The sequence below is a fragment of the Lotus japonicus genome, chromosome 1 (assembly GCF_012489685.1).
Source record: "Lotus japonicus ecotype B-129 chromosome 1, LjGifu_v1.2".
Taxonomy (NCBI): domain Eukaryota; kingdom Viridiplantae; phylum Streptophyta; class Magnoliopsida; order Fabales; family Fabaceae; genus Lotus; species Lotus japonicus.
In genome coordinates this window covers 35,513,509-35,531,075 of record NC_080041.1, presented here as the reverse complement: position 1 = coordinate 35,531,075, position 17,567 = coordinate 35,513,509, and the positions used below count along the sequence as shown (strand labels likewise).

The 17,567-nt window shown below is 40.8% G+C and overlaps 1 pseudogene; it reads right to left on the bottom strand.

Moving 5' to 3' along the window:
- Positions 1-246: 246 nt before the first annotated feature.
- Positions 247-13,104, bottom strand: LOC130734538 (protein COBRA-like; annotated as a pseudogene).
- Positions 13,105-17,567: the final 4,463 nt, after the last annotated feature.

Sequence of the window (17,567 nt, the reverse complement as noted above, 5' to 3'; positions counted from 1 at the left end):
AGCGAAACTTTGAAGCCAAGTTGTGTTGCACCTGGATAGCGTGACAAAGGTATGAAGACTAAAAGGCATTCTTTGAAAACACCAAGCTAGACTCATGAATGTGTGTGTTGTGATAACTACCAGCAATGATTTTGTCTCAATCATGTAAATACTTGTATTGCAATGCTCTACTGAACACTTCTCTCTCTCACTCATACACAATATTGAGCATTTAGAAAGCCATTAACATTTCAAATGCACATATGATTAAGTGATTTTAATGTGATACGTTGCTATATATATATATATATTCATTAGAATTACAGTTAAACTATGATAAGGATTCACACATTACTGCATTACAAGTACAACAGACACAAATAATAATACAGTAGCAAAGTCTACCACAAACATGCTGAATCCTTGGTAACACAAATCATGGGGCACGTGACCTAATCCTGTATTGGCCCCGGATGTCATCCTCTCACTCGCTTCAAATATCAAATTGACATCACAAGTCACAAATGAGTCAAAACTGGTCTGGCAGAAAATTTTCTATCACAAGGCTGAGTGTGGCACAGGTTGAAACTTTATGCCTGTGCGAAACATAATACCACAGCTACCAAAGAGGCCATCACTAAAGCAAACAAGGAAACCTCTTGCCGAGAACCAGCATTAGGTAACCATGGATAAGCATCGGGCGAGGGCATAACACAGTTGTCACCATTGAAGTAGATCCTCCGAGGAAAAGCCCAGCCCTTCTCAAAAGTAAAAGTTGATTTGTCCTTTCGGAAGAGTATCTCTGACTGAACATTACCACTAGGGCCAGCTTCATTGAGAAAATCATTATAGAACTTCACTCCCCAAAGCAATGCTGTATCATCTGTTAAAAGCAACTTATATCAGTAATCACCTTATTTCTAGTAAACAAATTTAAAAGCTTAAGAAAAATTGGTTTCACAGTATTGAAGACATATTATTCCAGAAACTTGAAAACCTAAGTTAGGATCACACTTACTTATTGAACCATAAGGAGTTAATGACTTGTAGTTGAAACTGAATAACTGAGTTAGATTGTCGAAGTTCGGGTGTTGAGCAACCAAGTTCCACTCAGAATAGTTCATTTTGTAATTAAAATTAGTAATAGGACCTTCACACGCCAGTACTCTTTGTAGTTAACCTTAACATGCCAATGTATTCGGACGGGGCACATATGCCTAGTGCATTGAACCAAAGGTGTATTCTTTCCAGAACCGGCAACAACCGATGCTAAATGTGGTGTATCTGCCCTGTAACCATAGAGAAAAGAAAAAATATGAGTGTGCAACTACAACTCAGTATCTAGAAGGAAATCAAAACAATCTGAGCGAAAGAAACGCACTCTATACAGCTCCCTGATCGAGATGAGTTACTCTGGCAACCACAAGCACATGTTGGGCAGGGTACGATGGTATCATTATAAAAAGATGAGAGGGAGACACAGCAAGTGGGAGTTTTCTGAGCTAGAAATTGTGAATACGTGCATGTCACATTCCATGTCACTGCGATTGATCAGAGTAATGTTAAGAGCAATCAAAATAAATTGCTGAAATTTGTGAATAGTTACTGGACTGGGCGGGACATAAAGAAGATTATGTCCCGCCCAAAATGAACAATAAACCATTGACGATAGCCAAGGCGGGAAAGGCAACATGACGGGCTTCATTGCCCTCCCTTAGGTGATGGACCCACAAGCCAGCTGGAAGATTCCTTTGGATTTGTCTTATATGTACGGGGATTTGGGCCCTGATTGTCAGGCCCAAATATAGGAAAGATCCATATCATGACCACCCCCTCTATAAAAGGGGAGGTCATCCACTTGTACGAGACCAACTTTTTCAGCATTAATGAGAATATTCCTTTTATGGTAGCTTTGCTATTTTAGTGCTCTGCTAGGGTTTACTTTTTGTCTTTCTCTTACGTAAGCTTGCCCTAGTACAGAACATTGGCGCCGTCTGTGGGGAGGACTTAGCTCTTCCGGTGACAGAAGGAGGAATCGCGAGCCATGGAGACTCGTTCATGCGGCGTAGGTCGGCGCGATCATCGCCGGCGCGGTGGTGGTCGACACGGCGGTCGCGCCGGCGGACGAAACAACAACCGTCCCGTACTGGACGACCAAGAGCAGGAAGCTTCCTCGGAGGGGGTCCACTCAGTGGCGCCGTCGCCGGCGTCATTGGTGAATGCAGTTCCGGGAAGACCTTCAGATCTGATCGCTAAATCAGATCCAGGTGTTCGGCGGCGTTCAACGCCGCCTGACTACGTGAATTTGGAAGATCTTAAAACAACTGCTCCACGGAGAGCGCAAGAGGCAGTAACAGGTATCACGCCTGCGGCTTTGCAACAAATGTTAGATACCTTGCAGAGGGTGCAGTCCCAAAACGAGCAATTGCAAGCCCAAGTTGAGTATCTTACTCAGCGGCAGGATTTTAAGCAAGAACAACGCTTGGAGGCGGAGGATGTAGTTGAATTCCAACCTTTTGTTCCAGCCATCACTAGGGTGGACATTCCAAAGCACCTGCAAACCATGGCATTAGACGCCTTTTCGGGCGAATCTGATCCTATGGAGCATCTTAGATACTTCAATACTAAAATGGTGATCGGCGGGGCGACGGATGCGGTAAAATGTCGATTATTGCCTTCCACGTTCAAGGGCATGGCGATGCAGTGGTTCATTCGACAACCGCCCTTCTCCATTGATAATTTCACTGATCTGTCCACTAAGTTTCTGACTCAATTTTCCGCCAATAAAACCACAAAAGCAACAATGTTTGATCTTATCAGCATACATCAGCAACCAGGCGAGAAATTAAAAACCTACATGGCACGCTTCAGCAAGATGGCGGTGCAGTTGGAGGATGAAAATCCAGATGTCTGTTTGGCGTCATTCAAAAATGGCCTTCGGGCGGGAGATTTGAATAGAGACTTAACAAGGCGACCGGCGAAGGATATGATGGATCTTCGCGCTCGTGTTCAAGAGTTCATATTGATTGAGCAAGATGACCAGAAGAAACAAGAAAGAGAGGAAGGACGTAAGCAGTCTCAATCTGGCGGTGTTTCACAAGACAAATCTAAGGCGGGGAAGGAAACCAGGATAGCGCAAACCCCCCGTGTACCAAGACCGGGACCATACCAAAACTCTAAACCTGGCTTTCAAAATACATGGCACAGAAATTCACAAGGTCCCGCTGCTGCCACAGCTGGTCAGCCTGGTGCTTCGCCAACGCCAATCCCACTTACTAAGTTGAATGCACCCTTAAGTACCATTTTAAGGGCGGTTGGACAGACCAACGTTGTGCAGTACCCACCACCCCCACGGCGGCCGCCAGCTAACGTGGACACCAATAGGTGGTGCGAGTACCACAGAGCGTTGGGGCATACGACAGATAATTGCTGGAATTTAAGGCGGGAAATTGATCGCTTGATTAAAGCTGGCCATTTGGCAAACTTTGTCAAAGACACAGCAGCGCCGGAGGTAGCTAAAATCACTCAAGGGGACAAAGGTAAAGGTAAAGAGATAGTTGAAGAGTTGGGCGATCCTGTTGGGGAATGCTCATCTATTGCAGGAGGATTTGGCGGGGGTGCAATTTCAAGTAAGGCTAGAAAACGCTACGTGGCGGCAGTACACTCAGTACAGGAGTCGAACGAAGGCGAGTGTTGGGTGAATCATTCCCCTATTATATTCACCCCTCAGGATTTTGCGCATGTAATTCCCCATGACAACGATCCAATTGTGGTAACAATTAGGGTTAACAATTATGTGACAAAGAAAGTATTCTTAGACCAGGGATCTTCGGCAGATATCATCTATGGAGACGCCTTTGATCGCCTGGGACTAAAGGAATCAGATTTGAAACCATACAGGGGAACTTTGGTGGGATTCACAGGAGACCGTGTCAGTGTGCGGGGATACGTCGAAATTCCGACTGCCTTTGGAGAAGGAGAGTTTGTCAAGAAGTTTCAAGTAAAGTACTTAGTATTGGCGTGTAGAGCCAATTACAACGTACTCTTGGGGCGAGACACCCTCAACAAGGTCTGCGCGGTCATCTCAACTGCTCATTTAACTGTTAAATATCCCGCCTGCAACGGGAAGGTCGGGATATTGCGTGTAGACCAGAATGCAGCAAGGGAATGCTATTTGAGGAGCGTGGCGCTCTATGGGCGGAGGGCCGCCAAGGAGAGCCACCGAATTACAGAAATCTTCCCACAAGAAGGATTTAGCTTGGACCCAAGAGATGATGCTGATGATTTTCGCCCACAACCGCTGGAAGAAACCAAGCAGGTGCAAGTCAAGGACAAGTTCCTAAAGATTGGCAGTGGTTTGACAACAGAACAAGAGGACAGACTAATCACCCTTCTGGGTGATAATCTAGATCTCTTCGCATGGACCATCAATGATGTACCAGGGATTGATCCCAAGGTGATCACTCACAAACTAGCCATACGACCAGGGGCGACCCCGGTCATCCAACCAAGGCGAAGAATGAGTGAAGAAAAGAACAAGGCTGTACAAGTAGAGACTGAAAAATTGATCAAGGCCCGCTTCATCCGTGAGGTACAGTACCCAACGTGGCTCGCCAATGTTGTAATGGTCAAGAAGGCCAATGGGAAATGGCGAATGTGCACGGACTACACGAGCCTGAACAAAGTGTGTCCCAAAGATTCGTACCCACTTCCCAATGTTGACAAGCTTGTGGATGGAGCTTCAGGGAATGAACTTTTAAGTCTCATGGACGCTTATTCGGGCTATAATCAGATTATGATGCATCCCTCGGATGAGGAAAGTACAGCATTCATGAATGCAGGAGCTACGTACCAACGGCTCATGGACAAAATTTTTTCAAAGCAAGTAGGCAGGAATATGGAGGTGTATGTGGATGACATGATTGTAAAATCCGCCAGGGCTAGTGATCATGGCGGCGACCTTAAAGAAGCGTTTGATCAGTTAAGAACATATCAAATGAAGTTAAACCCTGAGAAGTGTTCTTTTGGGATCCAGGGAGGAAAATTCTTGGGATTTATGTTAACATCAAGAGGAATAGAAGTAAACCCAGATAAGGGAAGGGCGATCTTGGAAATGAAAAGCCCAACAAGTGTAAAGGAGGTTCAGCGCTTGACAGGGCGAATGGCCGCCTTGTCACGTTTCTTGCCAATGGCGGGTGACAAAGCGGCCCCGTTCTTCACATGTTTAAAAAAGAATTCAAAGTTTCAGTGGACAGAGGAATGCGAACAAGCTTTTACCAAATTGAAAGAAACATTGGCCACATTACCGGTACTCTCCCAGCCAACACCAGGCGTTCCATTAGTGCTCTATTTGGCGGTTACTGACAAGGCGGTAAGTACGGTTTTGCTCCAGGAAGAAGGAAAAAAGCAGAAAGTTATATATTTCGTGAGCCATACTTTACAGGGGGCAGAATTGCGGTACCAAAAAATTGAAAAGGCGGCTTTGGCGATTCTGAAAACTGCAAGGCGCCTCAGACCTTACTTCCAAAGTTTCCAAGTCAAAATTAAAACTGATGTTCCCTTAAGGCAAGTACTTCAGAAGCCTGATTTATCAGGGCGATTGGTTAGCTGGTCAGTTGAGCTGTCAGAGTATGACTTACAATATGAGCCAAGGGGCCAAGTCACAGTCCAGAGTTTAATTGACTTCGTGGCGGAATTAACACCCACTGAAGGAGAGAAGACTCAAGGAGAATGGGTCCTGTCTGTGGATGGATCCTCTAATAACACTGGAAGTGGGGCGGGAATAACAATCGAAAGTCCAGATAAAATGATCATTGAACAGTCTCTCAAGTTCGAGTTCAAGGCGAGCAATAATCAATCTGAGTACGAGGCTCTGATTGCCGGCTTAAGGTTGGCCATTGAATTGGGAGTCCAGAAGTTATTTATCAAAGGAGATTCGCAGTTAGTGGTTAAACAAGTGAAAGGAGAGTACCAGGTGAAGGATCCGCAACTGTCCAAATATTTGGAAGTGGTGCGCAGATTGATGATGGAGGTCAAAGAAATCAAAATAGAACATGTCCCGAGGGGACAAAATGAGAGGGCTGATGTGTTGGCGAAGTTGGCAAGCACAGGGAAATTGGGCAACTACCAGACAGTCATTCAAGAAACCCTGCCTCGCCCGAGCATTGATTTGGTAGAAATAAAGTTGAAAGCTGTAAAGTCAGTCAGTGAGAGCGAGATATCTTGGATGGAATCGATTAAAACCTTCTTAGAGAACCCACCAAAGGAGGATGATTTGAACACGAGAGCAAAACGAAGGGAAGCCAGTTTTTACACACTGGTTGGTGGAGAGTTGTATCGGCGAGGAATCATGTCTCCTATGCTCAAATGTGTCGATATCAAGGACGCCCTCGGAATAATGGCGGAAGTCCACGAAGGCGTGTGTTCTAGTCATATTGGCGGGCGATCCTTGGCAGTTAAGGTGATAAGAGCAGGATTCTATTGGCCAACGATGAAGAAGGATTGTTTGGAGTATGTTAAGAAATGTGAAAAATGTCAAGTCTTTTCTGACCTACACAAGGCTCCACCAGAAGAATTAACAACCATGATGTCGCCTTGGCCGTTCGCCATGTGGGGGACCGATATCTTAGGACCATTCCCTGTGGCGAAGGCACAAATGAAGTACATCATCGTGGCGGTTGATTACTTCACTAAGTGGATAGAGGCTGAGGCAGTAGCAACTATCACGGCCGCCAAGGTCAGGAGCTTCTTGTGGCGAAGGATTATTTGTAGATTTGGGGTTCCCAGGGCATTAGTAATGGATAACGGAACACAATTCACAAGTAGTGTTACCCGAGAATTTTGTACAGAAATGGGAATCGAGATGCGATTTGCCTCTGTAGAACATCCACAGACCAATGGGCAGGCTGAATCGGCTAACAAAGTTATCCTGAAGGGTTTAAAGAAGAAACTGGATGAAGCAAAAGGGCTTTGGGCGGAGGAACTACCAGGCGTTCTTTGGGCATACAACACCACGGAGCAGTCAAGCACAAAGGAAACCCCGTATCGTCTAACTTATGGAACTGACGCCATGCTCCCAGTGGAAATTGAAAACCAAAATTGGCGAGTGGCTCGGTTTAATGAAAATGACAACGGAGAAAACTTAATAGCAAATCTAATTATGCTGCCCGAGGAACAACGAGAGGCCCACATAAGAAATGAGGCGGGAAAAGTGAAGGTGGCAAGAAAGTTCTCAACAAAAGTGGTGCCAAGAAAAATGAGGGTAGGAGACTTAGTGCTCCGAAAAAATACAATACCCGATAAACACAACAAACTCTCACCCAACTGGGGGGGGCCTTACAGGATTATTGGCGATGTTGGAGGAGGAGCTTATAAGTTGGAACAACTAAGCGGTCAAAAGGTTCCACGAACATGGAACGCCTCTCATCTAAAGCAGTATTTTAGTTAGTAGAAACAACAAATGTAAATGAAGTCGCACTCTTTTTCCCTTTCTTTGGAAAGGTTTTTAATGAGGCGACAATTGTAATGAAGGGACAATTGTTCCCATACGAAAGAAAATTAATGAAAAGATCATTTCAACAGAATCGTATATGTTTTTTGAATTTTTATTACGAGTTCATGCAATGCAAATCGTATCAAGGTATGCAATACCGCGAGTAAACCTTTCGGAATAAGAAAGTATCGCCTTCAAAAGTTAAAAGCCTTGGCAATTCTAGTGGCCACTAGAAACCAAGCCTCGTCGAAAAATCGGCTAAGGTATATAACAACGAAAGTTGGGAACAACTAAAACAACGAATGAACTTAAGATGATATCCATTTAAAGTAGAGAAAAGGGGGCGATGCCCATACATGATTTGGAATGAAAATAAAACAGGGCAATGCCCAAAGAAAAATTTCAACTTCATAGAATAAAAACAAATTCAAGCCAGGTTCTCGTTGTTGGCGTTGTTGCCCTGGCTTGTCCCAGCTTGAGGATCTTCCTTCCCTTGATCCTCATTCCTGTGCTGCTCATTCCCACCCTCGCCATCTTCTTCAGGCTCACTCTCATCATTGAATTGGGGAAGGAGATCGAGGCTAATGTCATCATCACCAACTACTTGACCATCCTTGATCTCCTTCAGCCACCCAATGCGGGAAAGATCAAAGCCTGGCTCAACTACACTGATCTGCTCTTTAGCCGCCAGAAAGCCTTGAGCATATTGGAGAGAAGCACGCCCTAGGATGGAAGCATTCAGGCGATCATGTTTCTTCTCCAACTTTTGATATTTGGCTTGAATGGCAGTGTGCTTGTCATTTATGGCTTCTTTAAGAGACTTGGTCTTTTGAAGAAGCAGGTCCGAAGCAGCCAAGTCTTCAGTTAATTTAGCACACTTCTCCTCAGCAGATTTCAGCTTGTTGTTGGCGGTCTCAGCATCAGTTTTAGCCCGTTCATAGGCTGTCTTGTAATCAGCTGCCTTCTTCTCAAAACGGTTTTTGGCTGAGATCAACTCTTTCACACACTGAGCCATTCCCGCTACAGTACTGGCGGCAGAAAGCGCGTGATGGATCGCCATGGAAGCAATGTTGGGGGGACCCTGACCGGAAATGTCCTTGTGAATCCGGTTGTCAAAAGTACGGGTCATGAATTCCAGCCCATTGAAGTGAGGATCCGACAAGCTCAGCAAGGGGGGAGGAGCTTCGCCACCAATGGCTGAACTAGGGCCAGCCTGGCCAAATGGAGTTGATGGGCGGTTGATCAGCGTGCTTGAATCTTGTTGAGGGGGCGGGACATTGTCATGTCCCTTCTTTTTCTCAGCTGGATGACTTTTTGAATCAAGAGTTGATTGGTGGAGAGGCTTACCACCAGCAGCACCTGAAGTTTTTTGACGTTTAGGGTCCCTGACGTTGTCAGAGCCCGAGGTACCTTCATTCTTCTTCTTCTGCTCAGTTTCGGCGGCCCTCTTCTTCGCCGCCGCAGCAGACTGGGCGAGGTACTCCTTCATCTTGAGTGGGTTCGCGTCAACCTTGCCTTTTCCCATCGTAGCTGTACGGAAAACATCAATTAGACGAGATACATGAACAAAAAGAAAAAGAAGTTACGTACAAAGATTGTAAACTTACTAAAAAATTGATTTAAAGTGCCGGATTTCGACGCCTCAATCAAGTCGTGACCGGAAATTACTGGTAGTGTGCGGAGGTAATCGGCGACGCCTTGTTCAGATTCATCCAAGGCGTCGTATGAAACAGATATTTTTCGGCGAGGGTTCTTCGTCCAGTAAAAAGGGAAGAGGGGGTTATTGTCAGAATCTCGGAACAAGTTCTTTATTTCGGGCGACTCCACAACTTTAAAGTATTTCTTCTGCCATACTTTGTAATGGCTTTTAAGGGCGGTAAATCGACTCATGTTCTTACGGGCTAATAGCGGAACCCATTTCACAGAAGTAGGTTTAGTGGTGACTGATTTATAGAAAAGGAAGAACAAGGGATAGGTTGGAGTGAAACTCAAGTGTTCACAAAGAATTTCAAAGCAGCGGAGGAAACCCCAGGCGTTGGGCTGGAGTTGGCAAGGCGCCACATTCAGAAAAGAAAGAACGTGACATATAAACGGCGAGAAAGGAAGTTTAATGTTTAAATCTAAGAAGAAATAGCCATAAACAAAGAAAAAATCGGGCGATCCATCGTCTGGTTCTTTACGCAACAGAACACAGTCATCTTCGCCACATGGGAGGACATTCAACAGATGATCTTCATTATTCGAGGTGGCGGGATCTATCTTCGTGAACCCTTGAGCAGAAATTCGAAGCGAACTAATGCTCCCAACGCTGCTCCAGATAGAATGCAACAGACATTTATCTTCAACTAAATGCACGTCAGAGCGCCATTCAGGTGAAGACAAATCTCCATTAGAGGAGAGAATTGAGTCTACAGAGCCGGCGGGACCGGAATCATCATGGGTAGAAGGCGAGGAATGAATTTCAATTATAGAGGGGGCGACAACTTCCTCCTCCGTGGAGGGTGAAGAAAGTTCTAGGGAAGAAAGGCTAGCGTTTGGTAAAGACATGCGAGGCAGTTTCATAAAAAGAAGATGAACAGAGTTAAAAGTAAAAAGAAGATGAACAGAGTTAAAAGAAGAAAGAAGATGAACAGAGTCAGAGAAAAAAGAAGTAAACGAAGAGTCTCAAGAAAGAGAAAAACTAACCAGAGGGAGAACCGTGAATTTGAGAAAGGAGAACGTCGGCGATAGGGGAGCACCGCGCAATGACGACGGCCGGAGGAAGAAAAGGTTCACCGGAGTTCAAAGAAGAGAATGAAAGCTGCGGTGAAAAGGGTTTTCAGAGCAAAAGTTTTAAGAAAGTGAAAAATGAAAAGTGAAAAGGGGATTTTATAGAGAGAAAGGAAGAGAGAGAATGAGTGGGGGAAGATCGTGGGATCGTGGGATTTGAAATTCGAAAAGTTAGGAAGCGAAAAGACATTACTCCTCGAGACGCGCAACTGAAGATTGCATTTATAACAAATGATGACGAAATCCCGGAAAATAAGGATACGTGCGTCAGTTGAAAAGACGTGGTTGACGGTTATGATTAATGGCGACATATCTTTGAAACGGCAACAAAGGTGGCGAAGCGTGAAAATGGCGATGTAACAACGAAGGTAAAATGGCGATGAACGAATAAACAATAGAGGCGAACTACTAGGTAACATGATGAAGACATTTCGACTCTTTACTCGAGTCTCATGTCTTGGGGGCATGTGGACTGGGCGGGACATAAAGAAGATTATGTCCCGCCCAAAATGAACAATAAACCATTGACGATAGCCAAGGCGGGAAAGGCAACATGACGGGCTTCATTGCCCTCCCTTAGGTGATGGACCCACAAGCCAGCTGGAAGATTCCTTTGGATTTGTCTTATATGTACGGGGATTTGGGCCCTGATTGTCAGGCCCAAATATAGGAAAGATCCATATCATGACCACCCCCTCTATAAAAGGGGAGGTCATCCACTTGTACGAGACCAACTTTTTCAGCATTAATGAGAATATTCCTTTTATGGTAGCTTTGCTATTTTAGTGCTCTGCTAGGGTTTACTTTTTGTCTTTCTCTTACGTAAGCTTGCCCTAGTACAGAACAGTTACTAATAACAATTGCAAACCTAGAACAATTTTAAATCTAGCCAGATTAAGGGTACAACTCCTTTAACTTACTGAGTGCTTGAGTCACCCTCCTTTTATCTGGTTGAATGAATTTAGTGGGTGTCACAATTTTTGCTGGCCCACATGTATAACCTGGTCCTGGTGCTTTCAAAGTGAAGTTTTTGGGGACTTTGACAGTTTTATTTGTTGTTCCAGCTCTACCAACACTGACTTGAAATGATGCTACTGCATTGGTTGGATCTTGTGCCCATGAACTAAGCACCCCACCTTTGCAGCAATTTGAGAATTGCATATTGTAAGGTGTTCCGGGAAGTAAATCTACTACTGTGGGGTCCTTTTTACAGCAATGTGGAATCGATCCCTTAAATTTTGAACAATCCCCTTGTTCAGTGGTCTGCCCCCCCACCATGCTCCATATTACCTCCTTTTTGGCCCATGTCCATCCTAATGACCAGCCAGGTGCAGTGATATGACGATATTGTTGGAAGTTGTTCATTGTAACAACCGCCTGGCCATTCAAATGTTTCATGGATATCTAAATAACTGATGGAACAAAAATAAACTGAATTCATTCTTAAAGGCTATAGCCGCAAATTTCCTTAAACTCATTAATAAACTTGAGTTTATCAACTTCAATCAATAATTTTAAAACTCAAAAAGTAATTTAGTAAATGCACAGTCAATTTTTTTTAACATGCCTTGGAACAAAATGATTTTGTCCTTTCAAAATTTTCAGGTAGTTATATTATCCAAGTAAGAGTGATATATTATCACATATGAGATGCAGCTGACGTGAACATGCAGATCCATAAGAAAGATGTGTCAAACCAGGAGAAAGAAAAGAAGCCAACAACATATTACACCATGCATAACGCACAACAAATGGTTTGTTTCCCATATAATAGGTGATACTATGAAAGAATAAACTTACAACATAACCATCTGATGCCAGGTTGTAATATCCCATTTGATTGTGATATTCCCATTAGGATCAAGCGGATCATAAGCATCTGCAAGATAAACCAGCAGCAGCAGGTGTAAAGTAATTAAAAGGAAAGGGGAAAATAAGTAAATGTTGAACCTTGAAAATATTCCAATAGCATAAAAAGATAGCAAACAGGAAAGCATACTACTATTCAAGTCAGTGGCTGGTGTATAACATTAGAGTTTTTCTGCTTCACATATTTAACTTCTATGGGGAAGTTGATTCATAATTCCATCCCTTACACCCTAGATGCCCCTGATAACCTCCCTCCATTTGAATACAATCACATCCTATACTAATGATAAAGAACTGGAAGGTGTCCAGAATCTAATCATTGTGAGGACATTTAGATATGAAATATTCCACTCACAACCAAAACTGATCACAAATTCTGAGTAAGAAATCATAATGAAAACATACTCCAAACACCAAAAGGTAAAAAAAAAAAAGTGCACATACTTATTTTTCACTTGACCCAGCAAAAATCAAAATGCCCATTTCAATTCTTGTAGAAAAGATTGTGAGAAGTGAGAACACAAATTTCATCCATTTATTTGCTCCAAATGTAAATCTTAGTAGCAACAAGGAAACTTAAGAAAACCAAGAGCCATATCAACAAGAAATGTTGCAAAATTTGAAGAAACCCCTTCTTTTCTTTATCAAATTTAAGGAACAAAGATTGCAGCTTTCACAATCATTCATTCCAAAACTCAAAAGGGTAGGCGTAAGATCTACGAAGCATAAATAAAGGTTTTGCGGATAAAGAAAGCTGAACAACCCAAAGAAAACAGAGAATGTTAATTAAGACTAGTAATTGGGTGAACCTGTTGAAGTGAAGCAAGTGCAAGAGAGTAGAAACAAGAACAAAATGCAAGTACTTGCTGCTGTTGAAGACAAAGAGAAGCCCATTTTTCCTTGCTGCAAAATGCAAATGGGGTTTCTGGTGCTTTCAGTTCTTGCCTAAAAGTGGAGCTGAGGGGTAAGATGGGAAATATAGAAATTTGAAGAGAGAGAGAGAGTAAACGGCAGAAAGTCAGAAACTAAGGGCCCGTTTGGTGGTCAGGATAGGATATGATATGTGAATAGGATATCAACAGGATAGGATAAGAGCAGGATAGACTCTTATTATATCCTGTGTTTGAGGTGCACATGATAAGAACAGGATATGATAAGGAAAAATGTATCAGATTTATATTTGAATAAAAAATACATTTAAAATTGATCATTCTATTAAATTTAATTTCTTTACATTTTCGTGAATGAGTTTATATTTTAAAAGAAATAAAATTAATTTAAATTTTATTAATTAGCCTATTTTATTGTTTTGAAGATGCCCTATATGTTAAATAAAATTATGCAGTTAACCGATTGGTTTTCACTTAGTTGTGACACGTGATAATTAACAATAAAAGTTAACTAAATTAAGAATATTATTATTTCAAAAGTACTTTATATTTGAATTATAAATTATTATATAAGTAGATAAGTAGTTTTAAATAATAGGAGATGAAAATAAAAAATTAATCTATTACTATTAAAAAATCAATATTTGTAATCAATGTTTTTCACTTAGTTGTGACACGTGATAAACAATAAAAATTAACTAAATTAAAAATATTATTATTTCAAAAATACTTTATATTTAAATTATTATATAAGTAGATAAATAATTTTTAGATAATAGGATATGAAAATATTAAATTAATCTATTATTATTAATAAATCAATATTTGTAAGTGAGTAGTCTATTTTACTATTTATGAATAATAATTTTATTTATTTTTATTTTAGTTAAATTAATATTTTTATATTTATTAATTAATATTATTATAAATTATAAATTATATAATATTAAAATAAATTAATTTGGAGTTATGATACTGAAAGAAAATATATAACTGGTATCCTATCCTGCTCTATCCTAGCTCCTCCCTCAGGATAACTTTTACACATGATTGACAGGATAGGATAGGAGACAGGATAGTGTTATCATATCCTGCTGGCGCAACAAACAACAGATAACAACAGGATATGATTATTATCCTGTCTTATCCTATCCTGTCCTGGTCACCAAACGGGCCCTAACTGACTTGTATCAATGTGTCTGTCCCAGCTGAGTTTGCTCCTCAGTATAAGAAAGGTATATATGATTAGAGGAATGTTGCAATATATTCTATTTCCAACATTTTCTTTTTTCTATTGGTGAAAATTAGGTTGACTAAATTGGGTATCACTACTAATTTAATAGGAGTTAATTGAATTTTAGTGCTGAGAAGAGTGTTAAAAAAAATGTCGTTAGCATACATTATATGATTAAATTCAAAATAATTTTTTAATATTGATAGTCATTCACTTTTTGCAAAAATTCTTTTGATATTCAAATTTTTGAGAATTTTAAACTGCTACAAAATATTATAAAGTTTAAAAACCGTCACAAATACACATGAATAAAGAATCTCAGTAAAAAAAGTGCAGGTCATAATTTATAGTATTCTATCAGAAAAAAAAAGCTACTATTTTCATATACTATATCAATGCTACTCATCTATCTCTTAGTGTGGTTGATTAACTTGTAAATTTAAGTTTGAAAATCAATTTTAAAGCATAAAAAATTAAAAATACATATAAGGTACTGTAGTTTGTAGATGAAAATGTATTAGTTTTTGTGTTCACCACTCAACAGCTAATTACACCCGTCTCAATTTCATTTTTGAAACAAATTATGCCTCTTCTAGAATTGTGATGATAAGTTCATTCCTGATAATTTTATAGGTAAAGCAGACTGGGTGTTGATTATTTCCTAGCAAAACAACGGCAAAATAAAAAGGAAGGGAAAGGTGGTTGTGGAATTTGGCCAGCTGGAAAAATTGTGATAAAAGTCGTATGAGTAGTATTAGTATTATAATGACAAAGATTTGTATCTCAAAGAATTTTATAAGTAATATTATAAGAATGTGACTCTCACACTTGATATTTTAAATATTTCATTTGGTATATGCCATAAAATATATGCAATTTTTTGTTTGCATCAAATTATTTTATAATAATTTGTGTGCATTATCCCTTTAAGACCAAGTGACAATAATATAGTAGGTAACTTCTAACATACCTTTCCAATATGTGATAATATTATATGGGTCCCCCTATGGTGCACAAGTGTACACAAGCCAAATCTGACCTAGAGTAGGGGGTTTCCCCGGTTTTTACATTTTTTATTTAAAAAAAATATAGATTTTCACTTTTTCCCGACTAATACTAATAATATCTAGTTTAGGTCAGCATTTTTCCAAAATTATATTTTTCCCACAGCCTCCTCTCTCTCCCTCACAATCTCCTTCCAGCCACTGTCCTCTAGCTCCCATCTGCCATTTTTCCCGGCGAGGAGCTTGGCTCAGCCACCGTCCTCTTCACCGTCTTCCATAGATCCATAGATCTCGGAAAACCGTTCGTGCTGTCACTGGAAGAGAACTTCTGGTTACAAGATGAGACTTTAGAAGATGAAGTCACTCGCTCCATGTTTCTTCAACTACAACACTACAACCTTCATCATCATTCCTATGCAATTGATTCTGGGTATCTTCAAGTTCTCTTATTTTCCTTGTTGACCAACCGAAAATCTAGTGAAGTTGATGATATGCCTAAATTGAAATTATGGGGATCTTCAAGTTCTCTTATCTTCCTCGTTGTCTGTTGTTAACTTGGAATCCAAAGCTTAAATCTCATATGGGTTGGTCTGAAAATGCAGAGAAACAGTTTGGAGAAAGATTTAATTTTAGCATAATTTCATAATGCTAGGTTAGGAGGAAGAAGATGAAGGTTGAGGATGGAGGAGGAGGAAGATGAATGTTGGGAGAGGCTGCGGTTGAGAGGAGGTGGAGAGGCTGTGGTGGGTTTTGGGTGATGGTTTCAGGTTGGTGATGGTGGTGGGTTCTGAGATTGTGTGACTAAATTTAGATTTTTTTAATTTGGGACCTGAATCAAATATTAATAAAATTGGGCCATAGTACAATATGCTAAAGTAATGTGGAAGTTTAAGGGTAAAATTTTGGTTGTGTAACTTTACACAAGCAAACGGTAGACAAACTCATATTATATGATAATGCACATAACTTGCCATGTAGTTAGTTTGTCGTCACTTTTCTAATCTGCATGCTTGACTTTATCGCTAACCCGAATTTAGTGCTGAATGCTAATCATATTTTTTTCATTTTTTATCTATCTAATTTTAGTTTATTATAATGTGCAAATATGATAATTGAATATATGTGGAAAGAAAACTCCACATATATCCGACGTGTAACGATGAAAGGAAGGTTGTGTCTCCATCACGAGCCTAGAGCAAGCAAAGAACTAGAGGACACATCCACATGTCAAAAGCGCCACTGCTAACAAATCTCCAAGTCATGAAGGATCGCAAGCAACTCCGCATGAAGGCAATTTGTGACACCAATGTGCCTTGCATACCCAACCAGCCAAGACCCATTTCCAAAGCCAACCGTGAAACACAGAAACCAAAACCCGACAGACCCTGATTCCCGAAAGAACTACCATCAATATTCAATGAAACCTCCCCGTGGGAGCTGCTAGCGGACCCAGCGAGTAGGATGTTCATGAGCCAACAACGGATACACATTGCCATTAATCAACTCTCAATGGGCACAAATTTCACGGACCACGCAATGAACAACCTGTAGATCCCCGCGAAATAGAATCTATAGTGTTGATTCCACACCAGCTAGGCGGTGGCCAAAACGACAACCAAGCAAAGCCCTGAAGCATGTCTAGCCTGGCGCAAAACTTCGTCTGTGTGAAGAACTGGTTTTGCAGAATGAAGCCAATAGCCCACTAGGCCCTCGCGATCAGAGGGCAATCATGAATGCATTGCATTAGAGTTCTCGATGTTGCATTGCACCGCTTGCAAACATCGTTATTAGCGGCCACATAATGCGGGGTAATTTCTTTTAGAAACAGTAATTACTTCAGGTATTTAATGATTAAAATACAATTCATTCTCTCATTCTGTAATAAATCATTCTCTCTCCTATGGGACTCGAAAAAAAATCATCAATGCTTTGTATGAGTTGTTTATAAATTTCTCAAAGTCATATGTGACATTTGAAACCACAATAGTAGTGTTAAACAACTTATATAAACTACATGCATTGTGGACTTATCAACCACACTACATGTTGGTTCAGCTGGTAAGGATGTTTCGACTCCCACTACTGATGTAAGAGTTATATTAGTGCACGGTTTGTAAGTATCTTTGTAAGCGACCTACGATCCCAAAATCATGCTCTAATATGTGATGATAACTGAACTAATCTCACCCGAACATTTCTTTAGTAAACAAAAACTAGCATATCAGCCTCAGTCTGTTTGAGTTTTTTTTTTTTTTCAATGTTGAGTTTTTTTTATTTAAATATTCATTTATCCTTTTAAATATAAAGTGTGTTTCAGATTTTAGTTTCTT